This window comes from Mustelus asterias, chromosome 15 (genome assembly GCF_964213995.1).
Source record: "Mustelus asterias chromosome 15, sMusAst1.hap1.1, whole genome shotgun sequence".
In the NCBI taxonomy this organism is placed as follows: Eukaryota; Metazoa; Chordata; class Chondrichthyes; order Carcharhiniformes; family Triakidae; genus Mustelus; species Mustelus asterias.
Window position 1 is genome coordinate 6,019,660 of NC_135815.1, and position 15,634 is coordinate 6,035,293.

At 47.4% G+C, this 15,634-nt stretch overlaps 1 protein-coding gene across 4 annotated transcripts in view; it reads left to right on the forward strand.

Annotated features, from left to right (window-relative positions):
- Positions 1-15,634, forward strand: part of hivep2a (HIVEP zinc finger 2a) — a 222,851-nt gene that overhangs the window by 14,297 nt on the left and 192,920 nt on the right. Inside the window, exon 1 of one of the 4 annotated variants that reach the window (XM_078229396.1) lies at positions 361-495. The exons of 1 other annotated variant lie outside the window; for it this stretch is intronic. The gene's annotated coding sequence lies outside the window, so the exon portion shown is untranslated. Of the gene's footprint in view, positions 1-360; positions 496-935; positions 954-9,243; positions 9,320-15,634 lie in introns of those variants that run through there. 2 more of the 4 variants (XM_078229398.1, XM_078229399.1) reach the window with 2 other exon arrangements.

A 15,634-nucleotide genomic window follows, 5' to 3' on the forward strand; every position in this document is an offset into this window, starting at 1 on the left:
CGCTGTCTGCTCCTTCCAGTTTGGTGGAAAGGTCTGAACTTTGCCCTCTATCTGCTGACACCCTGAGGGAGTTGGAAAGCGGTGACGTCCTTAGTTATCTGAGCTGTACAACAGGAAACGCTCTCATGGCCTCCCCTCTTCCTGCTCTGAGAGAGAGAAAAAAAACATACCACCTCTTTCTGTCGGGAGCCAGCTGAGAACCTTTCATGTCTGCACTCTGCACTCTACCAGCACTGGTCTAGCATCCTGATTGACATGTCTGCTTCCGAGAGGGAACCAATGGAAGGGCAGATGGTGCTTCCCAAGTCGATGATGTAAGAATATACCGATCTTCTGTAAGGAGTGACAGAGGGGGAATACAGTTTCTATGTCGCAATGACTACACTTGACGGAGTACGTGCATGCATAGTCTCCTGAAAGAACCAGGATGGAAGGTGCCCAGTCACCCTAGGGAGAATCCATCAGTTACATTATGTGTGGAATACGCTGTGACAGGTGGGCAAAGGCATGTGTGTGTTATGTGTGTGTGTTATGTGTGTGTGTTATGGATCTGTTCAGCTTACCCTGTCATTGCTAACACCAGGCCTTCCTGTTGGATTGCTCATTTATATTTGTATTTTCCAATGTTTAGAAGGTTACCCACCCTGGAGTTGAAGGGAATCCTCTGGAGTTTAAATGCTAATTTTATTTTTTTTAAAATAAGCAATGATGTATAACGTCCTGGCCATTCAGCCAGCCCTCACACGCAAACCAAGCAGCCATCAGTTTAATTGGTTGACTTTCCTTTAACCCCCCCTCCTGTACCCCCCCCCCCCCCACGCCCCCCCTACCCGCACCCCCACCCCCTTCTGTTTTTGGAGACAGGTAATTTTAAAAGGCGATGGTGGATTACAGTGGCCACGGGTTGCTAAGGAGCCGGTGCAGTGAGGAGACCTGTAATTAAAGGCAGAGAGGTGGGTTGTCAGCAAGTTCCAATATCTGAAGGCAGAATGTTGTCGCTGGTATTTAACTCCCCCCCCCCGACCCCGGTAAATGTGCTGCGAAAACTTACCTCCTTTTCCCTTCTCGGTTGTCTGCTGTACGTACACAGTGCCACAGAGATGGTTTAACCTTGTGTCAGGGTTTGGTTCCTGTCATTACACCAGTCTGGGTGAGGGGTGTTGGAGCCAGTACACTTGAAACCCAGGTAGTTATAACACCAGGGAGTGTTTCGGAGAGCCTTACATTTCTGCATCTTTTTTTTATTAATGTGCCAGAACCCACACAAACAACTGTCCTCTGGCAGTGAGGAGCTTGGTGCAGGGAGAAGCTGTTTTTTTCCTTTCCTGTGAGTTCTGCTTGCAGCAGTGTTTTGGCAGCTTTCGATGTGAGAGGGACTTGTAACTCCTGCGGGTTTGATAAGGGGCTGGTGTAGAAAATTGAAACCACCCGCACTCCCTAATCCTCCTTGTCCAAACTCCCACGCCTGCCCCAGCCCCAGCCCCAGGCACTTCTGAAGGTGCTGACTCATCCTGGGGTCATGCAACAGCACTGACAGACCCTCCCTCAGGTGGACATTCTTCAAGCATGTATCTGGATGGGGAATACTGGATTTTCAATAACCATGTCTATATATGTATCATATGTACGATTTGTCTGTGTTTATGGGTGAATATATATTGTTTGAAGCACAGACACACATCCACATACACATTTATATGTATCAATATGAATGTATGCATGCAGAAACATGTATGTATCTGCGATGACATCCATAGCTATCTGAACCTTCTATTTGCATCATGCCTCAAATGTCCAAGTCACAGAGATGTCATCAAACAAAATGTGACACAGAGTCACTTAAAACAAAATTAGGCTAGTTGGCCAAAAGTTTGGTCACTAAGGTAGATTTTAAGGCATTGTCTTAAAGGAGGGCATAGAGAAAGGGAGAGAGGGAGAGAGGTGGAATTCCAGAGCTTAACTGAAGGAATGGAGTGTTAAGGCCAGGATTGGAGGAGCGCAGATATCTTGCAGGGGTTGCTGTTGAGCTGGTGGCGATTACGGGATGAGGTCTGATGAGGATTGGGTGGCATGGTGGCACAGTGGTTAGCACTGCTGCCTCACAGAGCCAGGGACCCGAGTTCAATTCCGGCTTCCCAGTGACTGTGTGGAGTTTGCACATTCTCCCCGTGTCTGCGTGGGTTCCATTCGGGTGCTCCAGTTTCCTCCCGCAGTGCAAAGATGTGCGTGTTAGGTGGATTAGCCGTGCTAAATTGCTCCTAGTGTCAGGGAGATTAGCTAGGGTAAATGCATGGGGCTATTGGGAGAGGGCCTGGGTGGGATTGTGGTCAGTGCAGACTCGATGGGCCGAATGGCCTCCTTCTGCACTGCAGGATGCTATGGGTCTATGGAGGTGATAGAGGGATTTGAAGAAAAGGTTAAGAATTTTAAATGTGAGAATTGTGAGATGAGGATCTAATGTGTTTGTGTGTCTGAGTGTATGTCTTGTGTGTGTGTTTCTGTAGTCTATGTGTGTGTGTGTGTTCTGTGCGTGTGTGTGTGTTTATGTGCATCTGCGTGTGCGAGAGTGTGTGTGTGTGTATGTGTGTGTGTGAATCTGAGTGTGTGTGTGTATGAGTGTGTATGAATGTTTATGTAAATGTTTATGTGTGCGTGTGTGTGAGTGTATGTGTGTGTGTGTGTGAATGTTTTTGTGTGTGTGTGTGTGTGTGTGTGTGCATGTGTTTATGTGTGTGTGTGTGTGTGCATGTGTTTATGTGTGTGTGTGAGTGTGCATGTGTTTGTGTGTGTGTTGCATCATTCGAAACAATAACATTGATTTAGATCATGTCTTTGATGTAGTGAGACATCAGGTTGTAGCAGCAGCAGACTTTAGCAGGGGCTGAGATTAATGGAGGGTGGGAGACGGGAGGCTGACAGGAACTGCCCAGGCTGGAGGTAGCATACACACGGATGCGGATTTCAGCAGCAGATGGGTTGAGACAGGTGCAGAGTTGGAAGATGACACAGGAGTGGAAGTTGGGATGTCTTGAATGTAGAGAGGGCGGAAACTCGCTCAGCATCAAGGAAGACACCAAGGTTGCAAACGTCTGCTTCATCCTCAGGCAGTGGCCGGAGAGAGGGAGAGAATCCAATGGTTAGGGAACGGAGAGTGCAACAAGGGACAAAGGCAGTTAGTTCTGAGCATCACCATGTTTAATTGGCGAATATTTCTCATCCAGCACTTGATGTTGGATACAAGAAATCGGAGCTGGTGTGAGCCATGTGATACTTTGAAGCAACTCCGTCATTCAATAAGATCATAGTTGATCATCCAACCCAGTTACATATTCCTACGATATCCGCCATCCTGCAATGCTCTCAGTAATAAGCAACGTTACTCAGTATTAATGACGATGCAGCATGTCGATGTCCTGGCAATGCAGGGGTTAAAGGCAGGGGTGGTGAGGTAGCGATGGGTGTTGTCAGCAGATGTGAGGAATTTGACGTAGGTTTGGAGTCGGTGTCAGGGAGCCTTGGCGAGTTGCTGCAGTGCACCTTGTGGATGGTACACACGGCTGCGGCTGTGCGGAAGAGATGAAGGGCATGAATGTTGGTGGTGGATGGGATGCCAATCAAGCGGGCTGCTTTGCCCTGGATGGTCTCACAATTCTTGAGTGTTGTTGGAGCTGTATTCCAGGCAAGTGGAGAGCCTTCAATCACACTCCTGATAGGTTTGAATGGGGGTGGGGCCTTGTAAAATCCAGGAGCTGTCCTTCTTGCCGCCTGCTCCCCGTGACCTGTATTCAATTTTAGGAGGAGGCGTCGGGAGGCCTATCCAGCCTTGGGCTTTTAAATGGCTAATTAATGGCCACTTCTGGACCTCATTCCACATCCGCCGCTATTTTCCCTGTGGGAGGGGACCTCCAGGCCGTGGAGGAAGCCTGGCAGCTTTGGCTGTGTGGGCTGCTGCTGGGCAAGCCGGGGCTCTTCCTTTGTGGGTCAAGAACACACTTCCCCTTTCTCGTCCCACCAGGCCTCTCAAACACCATCCCTCACTCTGTCACACCCCACCTTGTCCGGCCCCTGGCTCTGATGAAATCCACCTCCCTCCCCCAATTATTTTGCTCTCTGGCCCCAGTGCCGATTGCCATTGAAAACTGCCTGAAATCCCAGCAACGGCCATTGCCCACTCCTGGCCTGTTGGGACCACAGAGATGCCCACCAGCCAATAGGCTGCAGTTCTCCAAGGCCAGACCTCCTGTCCCTCAGACACAGCTATCTTCAAGCCTCCATTGGCCATTAAATGACAACAGGGCAGCCATTGTTACCCTAGGTGGATTCCTCAACCAAAACTTTAGCTGGGACCTTGTTAAGTCCAGCCTCATGCATCTGTTGCTTTTGTCCTTCTAGATGGTAAGGGCTGCAGGTTTGGAAGTTGGCTTTGAAGGAGCCTTGTTGAGTTGCTGAATGTCCTTTGTGGATGGTATACACTGAGTCAGTGATGAAGGAAGAAAATGTTGATGGTGGCGGATGGGGAGCCAATCAAGTGGGGCTACTTTGTCCTGGATGGTGTTGAGCTTCTTGAGTGTTGTTGGAGCTGCACCCATCCAGGCAACTGGGGAATATTCCATCACACTCCTGACTCGTGCCTTCTAGATGGTGGACAGGCTTTGGGGAGTCAGGAGGTGAATTGTTCGCCGCAGGAATCCTCACCTTTGACCTGCTCTTGTAGTCACAGTATTGATGTGGCTGGTTCAGTTCAGTTTTTGGTCAGTTGTATCCCCAGGATGTGGATGGTGGGGCATTCAGTGATGGTAATACTGTTAATGTCAGGGGGCGATGGTTAGATTTTGCCATGTTGGAGATGCTCATTGCCTGACACTTGTTTAGCGTGGATGTTATTTGCTACTTGCCAGCCCAAGCTTGGATATTGTCCAAGTCTTGCTGCATTTGGACATGGACTGCTTCAGTATCTGAAGTGTCGTGAATGATACTAAACATTGTGCAATCATCGGCGAACATCCCCACTTCTGAACTTATGACAGAGGGAAGGTCACTGATGAAGCAGCTGAAGGTGGTTGGGCCTCGGAAACTCCCCTGAGGGACTCCTGCAGGACTATCCTGAGGCTGAGATAATTGACGTCTGAAAACCACAACCATCCCTTTGTGCCGGGTATGACTAAAATCAATGGAGGGTTTTCCCCTAATTCCCATTGACTCAAGTTTTTTCAGGGCTTCTTGATGCCATACTTGGTCAAATGCTTCTTTGATGTCAAGGGCAGTCACTGTCACCTTCAGAGATGTTCTGGCTATGACTCTCACCAGTCAGGTCCAGTGCAGAACCCTCAGAGAATGTCTATGAAGGCCGACAATCCAGTCGCAGTTATTAGGAGCAGAAGCCCAGGCTGGCTTTTCTCCTCTCAACTGCCAAGTCTCCCACCCACTCCAGTCCAGTCTAATTCCATCTTTAAAGGGATTATTAAATGCAAACACCGTGTTTCCTCAGTGACACAGTGTCGCTGTCTATATGTGTGTGTATACAGACAGATTCCCCTACAGATGAATATCCTGTTAACATTCTCCATCCAGACTTCTGTGCGAGGGCTATAAAAGGGAAAGCACAGTCTTCATACTGAGGGCAGTGCTCTGTGTAACTTGGGAACTGTTTACTGTTTTTTTTACACGCCAGGCAAACGGCGACGAAATAACCTTCAACATTAAATAGCGGTGACTGGTTGTGTAGAACAAGTCCAGTTGTAACGTTTACAGAGGGTGGTCTAGTCTACTTTCTGTTTGTAGAATCCAGATTCCTCTTGAGTGACGCGTTGTTAGTCTAGAATCCAAAACCTTCGAGAATGAGGAGAGGGAGAGACTGCAACACAAATTTGCCACTCACCAACTTTTACAGATGCACCATAGAAAGCATTCTTTCTGGTTGTATCACAGCTTGGGATGGCTCCTGCTCTGCCCAAGACCGCAAGGAACTACAAAATGTCTTGAATGTAGCCCAGTCCATCATGAAAACCAGCCTCCCATCCATTGACTCTGTCTACACTTCCCGCTGCCTCAGCAAAGCAGCTAGCATAATTAAGGATCCCACGCACCCCGGACATACTCTCGTCCACCTTCTTCCATCGGGAAAAAGATACAAAAGTCTGAGGTCACGTGCCAGCCGACTCAAGAACAGCTTCTTCCCTGCTGCCGTCAGACTTTTGAATGGACTTACCTTGCAATAAGTTGATCTTTCCCTACACCCGAGCTATGACTGTAACATTACATTCTGCACTCTCTCCTTTCCTTTTCTATGAACGGTATGCCTTGTCTATATAGCGCGCAGGAAACAGTACTTTTCACTGTATGTTAACACGTGACAATAATAAATCAAATCAAACGCCTGCTAAATACCTACAGTGCTGTGGATGGGTTTTAAGGCAATCGTTCTCTGCATGTGTCATACTGCGCACTAAAGAGGGAGCGTAGAGGGGAACAACTTAAGGTGGAAATCTCCATTTTATGTGAACCTGTTGTCGCTGAACAGGGCGAGTGGGCATTGATCTGCCATTGTTCGATCAAATCTGCGGATGACACAAAGCTAGGAAACATTGTGAGGATGGCATTAAATCTCAGAAGGACACCGGTTGGTGGAACGGACAGAAAGTGGCGTTTAATGTTGAAAAGCGTGAGGCGGTTCGTCTTGGAAGGATTTGTGGGCATTTATTGCCCATCCCTGATTTTCCTGAAAGCAAAAGATGTTGCAGGGCTATGAGGGAAAAGTTACGGTGTGGCACTGGGTGAATTGCTCTTGTAGAGAGCTGACGCAGACACACTGGGCTGAATGGCCTCCTTCTGTGCTGTAACTATCCTATGATTCTCTGATCTGATGAGTACCTTGCCGAGAGTTGGCCTCCTCTACTTTATGTCAAGGCATTTCTTCTATGCGTTGGCAGAGTTGAGGAGCAAGCATGGCATTGGCCTGACCACAGCCATAGTCATGGCTCCTCCTAAACTGTCTCACTGATGTTTTGCAGCATCTGTACTTGTAAATGATCAGCGGGAGCAGGTATTGTCCATGGCTCAGAGCTAGTGCTGAGTACCGGTATTCTGTGTTCTGACAGGTGAGCCCAGTATTCTCTGGCTAGAAGGAGCTCACCCTTTCAGGATTGGATTTTCTTCTATTAATGAAGAAAAATCTTCCTCGAATTGTCTTTTCCAGTCATATTTTTCCTCAGTTTTTAAATTTAATTTAAACTCACCCATGCATCAGCAACTTCCAAAGCCGTGATCCTCACCACCTAAGGATGCAAGTGCATTGAAAAACCCCCATGTTCACATTTCCCCCCAAGTCACACAACATCCTGACTTCACAGAATCCCTGCAGTGCAGATGGAGGCCATTCAGCCCATTGAGTCTGCACTGACACAGGATATTTTACCCAGGCCCTCTCCCCCTGCCCTATCCCCATAACCCCACACATTTACCATGGCTAATCGCCCCAACCGACACATCTTGGGACACCAAGGGACAATTTAGCATGGTGAATCCGCCTAACCTGCATATCTTTGGACTTGGAAATATTTTGCTGTTCCTTCACTGTCGCTGGGTCAAAATGAATAACAGCACTGTGGGTATACCTACACCACATGGACTGCAGCGGTTCAAGAAGGCAGCTCACCACGACCTTCTCAGTGGCAATTAGGGATTGACAATAAATGCTGGCCTAGCCAGCGTTGTCACTTTCTTTACGTGGGGAAGTGATGGCGAAGTGGTATTGTCCCATGGTAATGATCTGGGGGACCCGGGTTCGAATCCCACCACAGCAGATGGTGAAATTTTAATTCAGTAAAAATCTGGAATTAATGAAACCATTGTGGATTGTCACAGAAGCCCATCTGATTCATTAATGTCCTTCAGGGAAGGAAATCTGCCATCCTTACCTGGTCTGGCCTACATGTGACTCCAGATCCACAGCAATGTGGGTGACTCTAAAATGGCCTAGCAAGTGATATAGTTCAAGGGCAATTAGGGATGGGCAACAAATGCTGGCTTATGTGTTTTAACATAAGAACATAAGAATTAGGAGCAGGAGTAGGCCATTTGGCCCTTCGAGCCTGTTCCGCCATTCAATAAGATCATGGCTGATCTTTTTGTGGACTCAGCTCCACTTACCCGCCCGCTCACCATAACCCTTAATTCCTTTACTGTTCGAAAATCTATCTATCCTTGCCTTAAAAACATTCAATGAGGTAGCCCCAACTGCTTCACTGGGCAGGGAATTCCACAGATTCACAGCCCTTTGTGTGAAGAAGTTCCTCCTCAGCTCAGTCCTAAATCTGCTTCCCCTTATTTTGAGGCTATGCCCCCTAGTTCTGGTTTCACCTGTCAATGGAAACAACCTCCCTGCTTCTATCTTATCTATTCCCTTTATGATTTTATATGTTTCTATAAGACACTACCTCATTCTTCTGAATTCCAATGAGTATAGTCCCAGTTGACTCAGTCTCTCCTCATAAGCTAACCCTCTCAACTCCGGACTCAACCTAGTGAATCTCCTCTGCACCCCCTCCAGTGCCAGTATATCCTTTCTCAAGTAAGGAGACCAAAACTGTACACAGTACTGCAGGTGTGGCCTCACCAGCACCTTATACAGCTGCAACATAATCTCGCTGTTTTTAAACTCCATCCCTCTAACAATGAAGGACAAAATTCCATTTGCCTTCTTAATTACCTGCTGCACCTGCAAACCAAATTTTTATGATTCATGCACAAGGACACCCAGATCCCTCTGCACAGCAGCATGCTGCAATTTTTTTACTACTTAAGTAATAGTGCAAAACGCTCTCCTCCCTTGTTTTTTCATAGCAGTTCGAAGTGACTCCTCTTCCCTATACCCTTGCCAACCCTCTCCCCGCCAGCCTCCATATTGTCAGTGTCCCCAGTCGCAGTGCCTGTCCAGGGTGATACCGAGTTCCTCTGTTTCTGCTTTGGTTGCTCCAGCGACAGACTAACATCTGCCTATGTTTATCCCTGTGGTAATGACCAGATGATCTGTCTATTTTAAGATGTTGATTGAAGGATAGATACTGACCAGGACATCCTTCTTTGAACAGTGCCACGGGATCATTGACATCCATCTGAGTGGGCAGATGGGACCTCAGGTTAACATTTCATCCAAACATCAGTACCTCCTCCAGGCTAGTGCTCCCTCGGTCTTGTATTGTGAGTATCAGCCTCAATTTATCGAGCTCAAATCAGGATAGTTCGTACCAAATTCTGCTATTCCATCCAGTGCCACGGGACAGTGCGTCAACATACCAGGATTCCTTTTCTCTCGCTCCAGGTACATTTTATATAAACTGGGCCATGCCCAGATTCTTTGCAATGACAATTTTCTGGAAGTGCAGAGATGGACAGAGAGGAGGGTCCAAGGGACAAATCTGCAGGCTTTATATTGTCAGAGTAGCTTGCGATTATCGTCAATGGCATCTTGTGCCAATGCTCACTGTGCCACAATAACCTCTTCAGGCATCCAAACTCTGTGTATTTAGATTATGTGAGGATGATACCTGAACATCAGGGGCTGAGGGGCAACCTGAGAGAAGTTCACAAAATTATGAGAGGCACGGATAGAAAAGATCGTCGGAGTGTTTTTCCCAGGGTAGAAAAATCCGTTACTCGGGGGGACATAGGTTTAAGGTAAAAGAACAAAGAAAGGTCCAGCGCAGGAACAGGCCCTTCGGCCCTCCGAGCCCATGTCGACCTTACTCGGTCCGTATCCCTCTATTCCCTCCCTATTCATGTACCCATACAGATGTCTCTTAAATGTTGCTAATGTGCCTGCGTCCACCTCTGGCAGCGCATTCCAGGCACCCGCCACTCTCTGTGTGAAACATTTCCCCCGCACATCTCCCTTAAACTTTCCCCCTCTCACCTTGAACCTGTGCCCCCTTGTAACACTTCCACCCTGGGACAAAGCCTCTGACTATCCACCCTATCTATGCCTCTCATAATTTTGTAGACCTCTATTAGGTCTCCCCTCAGCCTCTGTCTTTCCAGTGAAAAGAATGCTAGTTTATTCAACCTCTCCTCATAGCCAACACCCTCCAGACTGGGCAACATCCTGGTGAACCTTCCTTGCACTCTCTCCAAAGCTTCCATGTCCTTCTGGTAGTGTGGTGACCAGAACTGCACGCAATACTCCAAATGCGGCCTAACGAAGGTTTTATATAGCTGCAACATGATTTCCCAACTCTTGTACTAAAAGAGGGAAAATTTAAAGGAGATGTGAGAGGCAAGTTTTTTACACAGAGGGTGGTAAGTGTCTGGAATGCGCTGCCAGAGTAATTGGTAGAAGCAGATACAATAGCAACGTTTAAAAGGCATCTTGAGATGAATAGGGAGGGAATAGAGGCAAAAGTTTAGAAATGTGTCATGTGTCGGCGCAGGCTTGGTGGGCCACAGGGCCTGTTCCTGTACTGTACTGTTCTTTGTTCTTTGATGTTGTCGAAGGAGCCTTGGTGAGTTGCTGCAGTACAGCTCATAGATAGATGGTACACACTGCTGCTACTGTGCACTGGGAGTGGAGGGATTGTATGTTCTATAGCGGTGGATGAGGTGCCAATCATGTGGGCTGCTTTGCCCTGGATGGTGTCGAGCTTCTTGAGTGTTGTTGGAGCCGCACTCGTCCAGGCAAGCGGAGAGGATTCCATCACACTCCTGACTTGTAGACATGGCGGCAAGTCTTTGGGGTGGCAGGCAGGTGAGTCACTCTCCGCAGGATACCCAGTCTCTGATCTGCTGCCACAGTGTTTATGTGGCTGGCCCATTTATCAGGAAGCCAGAATCTTGCACTCTGTTGACTTGACTGGTTTGTTTTTCTTTTAAAAATCCGTTAACGGTGTGGTAGATTTTTATCCTTCGAAACTTGGAGTATGTCTCGGCGAGAGTTTTTCTGCGTCATCTGATGTGATAGTGGTTACAGGTACATCGCTGTTTGTGGCAGCTCAGGGTGGGTGGCGGAAGTATGAACCCGAGGTCACGAGTTACATCCAGCACAACATGATTTGTGTGCAATTCTCTTCTCCTCAGTGCTCCCTTCCCAGTATCTTACTGGGGTACAGCAGGCTGAGTAATTCTGCAAATATCTCTGGAGGAATCTTAATGCAACAACTGAAAATAACCCTTCTGTTATTACCCCGTGCGAGGTTATAACACCCAGCAGTTTGGTCTCCTCTGTTTGGACGTCTGAAGTCTCAGATCAAGTGTTAAAAGTTCTCATCAGTTCCTCTCCCACCCAAAACCAAAAACAACCAACAAACTCTGCTTTTCTTGAAAGGGAACACCCCATTTTTGTATCCATCCACCACTGCATGTTGGTAGATAGAAGCGTGCTGCATTGAGGTCATGCTCCACCTCACTGCTTCCTGGCATTGTGAACTTATCCCACATTTACAATCTTCCCCAAGCACCGCCCCTGTTTGAGAATGTGTCCTCATGACTTTTCTAGGTACTGCAGCTTTTGGCAAGTGCAAACTTGCTCTTACGTTTAATTTGTACCAATTTGTGTTTTTTGGTGCTGAGCCTATTCTGGCCTATGGTTTTAACCCTCTCAGCCGCTTCTGGTGTAAATGCTTACCGGTCTAGACATGCAGGCAATGTAATTCAGATCTCACTATGGCCATTCCGGATAAACGATGACCAAACTGTCAGATTGAAATAAACACTCAGCTGGTTCACTAATGTCCCCGTTGGGGGAGCGAATTTCTCAATTTTACCTGCTCTGACTCCAGCAAGATCAAAGAGCAAAGAAAATTCCAGCACAGGAACAGGCCCTTTAGCCCTCCAAGCCTGCACCGACCATGCTGCCCGATTGAACTAAAACTCCCTACTCTTCTGGGGACCATATCCCTCTATTCCCATCCTATTCATATGTCAAGATGCCCTTAAAAGTCACTACCGTATCCGCTTCCACTACCTCCCCCGGCAGTGAGTTCCAGGCACCCACCACCCTCTGTGTAAAAAAAGTTGCAATGTAATTCAGATGTAATTCAAGGTGACTGACTCATAGCTTCCCTCAAAAATAGCCTTAGTGAACCACTAGTTATATTACCACCTTCTCAGGCCAACTAAGGGTGGGCAGTAAATGAAGCCTCACCCACAGCCTGAACATTCTATTCTTTATAAATAGTTGGTGCAACAGCTAAAGTTAAAGTTAAAGTTTATTTATTGGTGTCACAAATGGGCTTACATTAACACTGCAATGAAGTTACTGTGAAAATCCCCCAGTCTGAGGGAAGATTTAGCATGGCCAATGCACCTAACCAGCATGTCTTTTCGGACTGTGGGAGGAAATCAGAGCACCCGGAGGAAACCCACGCAGACACAGGTGGAACGTGCAAACTCCACACAGACAGTGACCCAAGCTGGGGATCGAACCCGGGTCCCTGGTGCTGTGAGGCAGCAGTGCTAACCACTGTCCCACCGTGCCACCCGTAATATTGGCCAACAAAGCAGTGTAGAATGACCCCCCCCATAAGGTTTGCCCCCATTACACTTTGAACAGTTGACAGAGGTTAATAGCACAGCAATTTGTTGCAGTTGCCAACATTCGGGGCTTCTCGTGAGTGAGCCGGGTTACTTGATGACTCTGCAACACTTCTAGATGTTCAACAATAGCGTTAAGGAAACTTGATTGTTGATAACGTAGAGAAATGTATTCGAAACCAGAGTACTTTCAGAAAGTGCACTCGCGTCTGAGTGCTGCAGTGTGATGGAGTGCACCAACTCCACATTCACTGCATGATGAATGGTGTGCTTCCTGTACTGTGCTGTCTCTTTGCCCCAACCGCTACCACTCCAAGGTTAATGTGTGGAGCAGCACCGGACCGACCCTTATAAACTTGTGATTAACCAGGGAGGGCTGTGCTCGAGCCATACCTCAGCCACCAGGATGGGAACAAATTGACTGATGGGTCGGTTAAATAAAAAAAATCACAAGGCACTTTCCAGCAGTGACACCCAAATGAAATTTGGCAAAGGGCCCTTGAGGAGATATTGGAACAGGTCAACAAAGAGCTTGGGCAAGGAGGGAAGGGTTTTATGGAATGTCGTGAAGCAGGAGAAGCCGGGAGGTTCGGGAAGGGAGTTCCGGAGCTCAGAGGCCTGGCAGCTGAAGGCAGGGCCAATAATGCTGGTGTGATTAAAGTCATGGATGTGTGAGAACTATACAGTTCACAAGTGACCTTCCATGAACTACAGATCAAATATCACGGCACTCACTGCTCCATTGGCTTTCTGCTATAAAAACCCAAGTGTGCTTGCTAGCTTTTTCATCAATCATGATGGATTTTGATAGCTCTTTCAGCAGGAGGGCACAGTCACAATGGGCCAAATGGCCACTGCCCCTGCTGCATCATTCTATGAGCGCTGTGTCATTCTAATCCTCCTGTTCAGAGATATTTTCAAAATAAAAAGCATTGTTGTTGCATGACTCGAAGTTGTGTGATGACAAGTGCAGTTGTTTCCCCAAACCTGTAGTTATACTAACAGCAGTGTGTCTATGTTGAATGGCTTGATTTGATTTGATTTATTATTGTCACATGTATTAACATACAGTGAAAAGTATTGTTTCTTGCTTGCTATACAAACAAAGCATACCGTTCATAGAGAAGGAAAGGAGAGAGTGCAGAATGTAGTGTTACAGCCATAGCTAGGGTGTAGAGAAAGATCAACTTAATGCAGGGTAAGTCCATTCAAAAGTCTGATGGCAGCAGGGAAGAAGCTGTTCTTGACTCGGTTGGCACGTGACCTCAGACTTTTGTATCTTTTTCCCGACGGAAGAAGGTGGAAGAGAGAATGACCGGGGTGCATGGGGTCCTTAATTATGCTGGCTGCTTTTCCCGAGACAGCGGGAAGTGTAAACAGACTCAATGGATGGGAGGCTGGTTTACATGATGGACTGGGCTTCATTCACGACCTTTTGTAGTTTCTTGCGGTCTTGGGCAGAGCAGGAGCCATACCAAGCTGTGATACAACCAGAAAGGATGCTTTCTATGGTGCATCTGTAAAAGTTGGTGAGAGTCATAGCAGACATGCCAAATTTCCTTAGTCTTCTGAGGAAGTTGGGCTGGGTGTGATTGTGAAAGAGACAGTACAGCTATGGGTTCCCTCTGCCTGGACCAACCGCCCTTACAGATCCAGGAAGGAAACAATGCCATTAATATAGCACCTTTCACAATGGCCGGATATCCCAAAGTGCTTGACAGCCAATGAAGTATCTTTTGAGGCATAGTCACTGCTGGAATGTAGGAAACGCACCAGCCAATTTGTGCACAGTAGGATCCCACAAACAATCAGTTTTCGTGATAAAGGCAAAATACCGCGGATGCTGGAATCTGAAACAAAAGCAGAAAATGCTGGAAAATCTCAACGGGCCTGAAAGCATCTGTGGAGAAAGAATAGAGCCAATGTTTCGAGTCAGGATGACCCTTCGCGGATCCGTGACCCGCCCGCTATGATTCCCGTGGCAGGCAGGGCAGGAAAATTCCGCCCTAAGTGCCGATATTTTAAAGGTACTTTATTGGCTGCAAAGCCACGGGACTTCCTGGAGTGGTACACTCACCATCCCGATTGGAAATATAGGGGCCGTCCTTTCACCGTCACTGGGTCAAAATCCTGGAACTCCCTCCCTAACAGCACTGCGGGTGTACCTACACTACATGGGACTGCAGCGGTGCAGGAAGGCAGTTCACCGCCACCTTCTCAAGGGGCAATTAGCGATGGGCAATAAATGCTGGTCCAGCCAGCGATGCCTACATCTCATGAATGAATAAGAAATAAAATAAATACAAGTCTTTATTGGCATCAGTTGCGCTGTTCTGAAAGTCACTGTGCAGCACTGTGACCGGGGAACATTGCTGAGGGTTTAGTTCATCCTGCCAATGGTTTCCGCTTTTTTTTTTAGTAAATGGCCAGCTCACCACCACTGACGTCACAATCTACAAATCTTTCAATCGAGGAGAGACCCGTCCATCCAATTTTAAAACCAGCTGACAGAAAATCAACAGCTGGAAGGTTGTGTGTTTTCCCTCGTGCCCAGTCACGTCGCACACAGTCAAACCAAATAGAAATGGATGAAATGTCCTCGGTTCAGTAAATTATCCAATGTATGAATAGCAATGGAGCGAGGGCATGTGGTGTTCTGTAACACCTTGGTAGACCACAACGAATGGCAGGGCTGTCCAGTTCTAACTATTGCAGCCCACAAGTGCACTCACTCCAGCTGAAGGCTCTGTTTAAGTTTAAAGTTTATTTCTTAGCATCACAAGCAGGCTTACATTAACACTGCAATGGAGTTACTGTGAAAATCCCTTAGCCGCCACACTCTGGCGCCTATTCGGGTACGCTGAGGGAGAATTTAGCATGGCTAATGCACCTAACCAGCATGTTTTTCAGACTGTGGGAGGAAACCCATGCAGACATGGAGAGAACGTGCAAACTCCACGCAGTCACCCAAGCCGGGAATCGAACCCGGTTCTCTGGTGCTGTGAGGCAGCAGTGCTAACCACTGTGCCACTTTGCCACCATTCCAATCTCCTGAATTGTATCCAAATTTAAGAATTATCTGCGAACTCCTACAGACGCATAAATAGATACA